We start from the raw sequence: 4,243 nt of genomic DNA on the forward strand, positions 1-4,243 counted from the left end.
AATTTTGCGATGGACTCGTCGAGTCCATCTTCTGGACTCGCCGAGTAAAAGCTGTGCATGCAGAATTTTTTCTTGGTCCCGTTTTTCTGCATCCTCCTGGTGCAGTTCTTTGGGTGCTTCTTGCTGAATGGGTGCTAAAGGAGTGATTATCTTACCACTTCTTGTTGTGACAATGTTTATGTGTGCGCTTCGTGGGTTGTTTTCGGTTTTACTAGGGAGTTCGCCGGGTGCTCTTTGGTTGATTTGTTGGGCAAGTTGCCCAAGCTGCGTTTCAATGTTATGGATAGATGCTTGCTGATTTCTAAGTATGGTTTTTGTTTCTTGAATTGCAGCATCATGATCATTGTGTCTCTTTTCTGAAGCTACTACAAATTTTGTGAGCATCTCTTCCAAACTTGGTTTCCTTTCTTGTGCCGGTTCCTACTTTTGGTAAAAAAAACCCTTCCCTTTTGCTTGTACTTCTCCTCCTTAGCCTTTTTGTACTCGTCATATAGGAGCCACTCCTTCTTTGGTTTGTGCCAGTCTTCATCATAATGGTCCCCACTCGAGTAACACTTGCACCTTTTTGTTGCCATTTTCATCCAAGTCGCAGTCTCTAGTAAGATGAGGTCCATTACAATTTTCACAACCACCCGAATAGCATGGATCGTTTGATCCATTTTATCCATCCTCCTATCCATGGTTTTTAGCATAGCCATGACCACGGACAAGTCTTCAGTAGCTGCATATGCGGCTCCCCTAGTAACATCATTTCTTGGATTATGGTATTCTCTAGAATGCTTAGAGAATTCTTCAATCAATTCCTTGATCATCGGGGGTGGCTTCTTTGTGAGTGGGCCTTGCGAGTCAAGTAACTTCCTGGTTGTGACATTGACTCCATCATAAAAGATGGAGACTTCTTGTTGGCTATTAAGGTCATGGTGCGGGCAATTTCTTAGCAGGATCTTGTACCTCTCCCAAGCTTCATATAGCAACTCTCCAACTTGTTGTTCAAAGTTATCAATGGCCTTCTTCAACTTGGCTATTTTGGAAGGTAAGCAAAAGTGATCAATAAATTCTTCTTTCATCTTGGCCCATATGGTGACTGACCCGGAGCGAAGTGACTTGAGCCAGTCTTTTGCAGCACCTTTGAATGTCACTGGGAGCATGCGAAGTAGCTGAGTCTCGTGAGGCACATTTGGAACATTAAAGTAATCAGCTACATCATTGACTTCATCCAAATACTTTTAGACATCTTCGTGGTCTTTTCCATAGAAAGGAATTTCCTTTATATGAGCGAGTATGTGGCCCTTTAGCTCGAACATAGTAGTAGCGGGAATTGCGGGTTGCACAAGTCCCGGGCCGGTGTCATCGCAGATCCTCTTCTTCCACTCTCCCATGGGAATTTCATCAATGTTAGCCATGGTAAGAGCTAACTCGTCGACGGAATCGGATTTGTGCCCGTATGTAGGTTCTTCTTCCTCCTCGGTGTCGTACTCGGTGTCTTCCTTGATAGGGTCTTCGCTTGCTAAAGATGCGCTGGATGCACCTACTTTGCTACTCTTTTTCTTCCCAAAAACAATCTTTAAGTTGGACAAAGGGGACTTCTTTGGTGTATTTGAGCTCTCCACGTCCTTTCATATGTTCTTTCTCAATGCGGATTCCGGATCTTCAAACGGGGGTACCAGCGGAGTGTTCGATCCTCTGGTCATGAAAGTCCTGAAATAAAACAAGATAAATATGTAAAAAGAACAAAAAAATGCAACTGAAAAAATAGAAAAATAAATGTAAATTAGCAGGCTACTCGCCGAGTAGGTGCGAATGCACTCGGCAAATAGCTCAAAATTAAAAAAAAAAAAAAAAAAAAAAAACCTAAGCTAAAACTAAAATAGATGCTAAAACCTCACTCCTAACTATTAAAGTGCAATAAATTAACTTTGTGCCAAAAAACTCACACAAAGGATCGAAAAAATTAGGAATTAGATTAATTTTTTTTTGAACCGTTCCCCGGCAACGACGCCAAAAACTTGATGTATGTTTAATGCATTGGTTTTAATCCTACTTTTTAGTTATAAATTTAGCACACAAAGGCAGTGAACCTGTCTTTAAGCGGTATAGATGAGTAAGTAGAGTGTCGAACTCAGGGAACAGAAATTAAACTAATAACTAATTTTAACTAAGCAAATAATAAGAGTAAAGGTTTTTTCTCTAGTTTTACAAGACTAGCAACTTAAACTAACACCTAACACTAGTTTTAACTAAGAATTATCAAGTAAAAATTCACCAAATTTTAATAAAGAGCTTCTGTTTAGGTCCAACCAATTCACTTCTATGGTTGTTTTTATGGTAAAGTAATATGTTAATTGTTATTGGCTACCAACTATAGTGGTTAGGTTCATATTCACTAATGCTAACCTTTAGATAATTAATTAATTCACACAGTGGCCAATTGTTTAAACTAATTAATTCCCTAGTTCAATTATTTGGATTAAATAAGATTTGTAATTGGTTAAGCAAGTGGGTGATTCAATTAACCTCTTGTTTGCTGGTTTCGCAAACAAGCTTACACATTAATTTACCTATTCTCTTATTAGTTCTAGTTTCATGTTCATTATTCCTAGTCATATGATAAAGTAATCACATAAACATATGAGGTTAACAATTAAGAGATGTTCATGCAGCTCTATTGTCTTCCAACTAACAGAAAATAGATGTAATCAATACATAAGGTTCTTTAACAAACTTAATTTAAAGAAATCATCAATAAAAAATTAACTAAAATATCAATTAAACCATATGAGTAATTAGGTTCTTCCTAAACAGAAGCTATCTGAGTTTTAGCTCATGATTACAAGATAACCAACCATAAAAACGAAATCAATTAAACTAAACATCATGCAATTCGAGATTACATGGAAAATATGACCTAATTCGCTTCCAAGCTTCAAAAGATCAAAGACTAGGATTCTTCAGGTCTTCAAAGGTTTCTTCAGTCATTGCTCTCTCTCCAAGGAAACCAGAAAAGTCTTTAATCCGGATTAAGAGGCTCTATTTATAGTTATCACAAAACAGGGGGTACTCGGCGAGTTGGTCGTGGACTCGCCGAGTAGCTGCATGGAATCCGTGTATGGCAAGGATTTTTGACTTTTCTTCGGGAACCTTCTCATGAACTCGCCGAGTAGATGTATTATACTTCCTTTCTCTTCATCCTTTGGTCTCTAATTGCTCCTTTTTGCTCCAAAGTTGTCTCTTGGACTGAAAACGTAATTTAAGCATTATTAAGCACCTTTTGTCCATATTATGCATATAATTAGCTAAAAATGAATAAAAATATATGCTAAACATATGTCTAATTATGAAAATATAAAAAAAAAAACTTGATGTGTGTGAAACAAACTAGTTTTAATCCTAATAACTTAAACACAAAGACAAACACACGAAAGGCAGTGTACCTATCGATTAGCAGTTTAGTTTAGGTAAGTAGGGTATCGAACACACGGAACGGTAAACAATTAAAATAAATGCTAATGTTATCTAAATAAAACAAGTAATAGAAATGGGGTTTTCTCTAGTTTTGCAAGATTAGAAACTTAAACAATTAACTAAAACTTAGACTAAGAAACTAAGAGCTAAGCATATAAAAATCAACTAAATTCAATAATAAAGAGGACTTCTGTTTAGGTTTGAATCATTTATTCCAATGGTTGATTTTATGATAAGTGCAATGGATTAATTGGCATTGGCTACCGATTAGTGTGATTAGGTTCACGTTCGCTATTACTAATCCTTAGAAAACATATCAGTTCAAGTAGTGATCAAGTGATTAAACTAATAGATTTCCTAGTTTATTAATTCGGGTTAAGTAAGACTTGTAATAAGCTAATCAAATATGATAATTCAATTAACTCCTTGTTGATGGTTCATCACACAAGCTCACACATTAACATACCCATTTTCTAGTTAACCCTAGTTTCACGTTCGTTATTCCTAGGCATATAAGTATGTGTTCACATAAATCATATAAGATTAGCAATTAAGAGATGTTCATACGACTTAATTACTAATTTATTAACAGAAAATAGTTGTTATTAACACATAAGGTTCTTTAACAAGCTTAATGAAACAGAATCACCAAATTGAATCAATCCAACCATAAAATCAAACCATAATCACAAAATCATCTATCCTAAACATAAGTTATGAGTTTTTAGCTCATATCTACAGCAAATAGCAAACTAAAAACATAATCTAATGATTGAAACAT

At 36.0% G+C, this 4,243-nt stretch overlaps 1 non-coding gene across 1 annotated transcript; it reads left to right on the forward strand.

Annotated features, from left to right (window-relative positions):
• Positions 1-912: 912 nt before the first annotated feature.
• Positions 913-1,019, forward strand: LOC145013622 (small nucleolar RNA R71). Its single transcript, XR_013665170.1, has one exon. It is a non-coding gene; the product is annotated as a small nucleolar RNA R71 (small nucleolar RNA).
• Positions 1,020-4,243: the final 3,224 nt, after the last annotated feature.

The sequence above is a fragment of the Lactuca saligna genome, chromosome 8 (assembly GCF_052625555.1).
Source record: "Lactuca saligna cultivar CGN05327 chromosome 8, ASM5262555v1, whole genome shotgun sequence".
Taxonomy (NCBI): domain Eukaryota; kingdom Viridiplantae; phylum Streptophyta; class Magnoliopsida; order Asterales; family Asteraceae; genus Lactuca; species Lactuca saligna.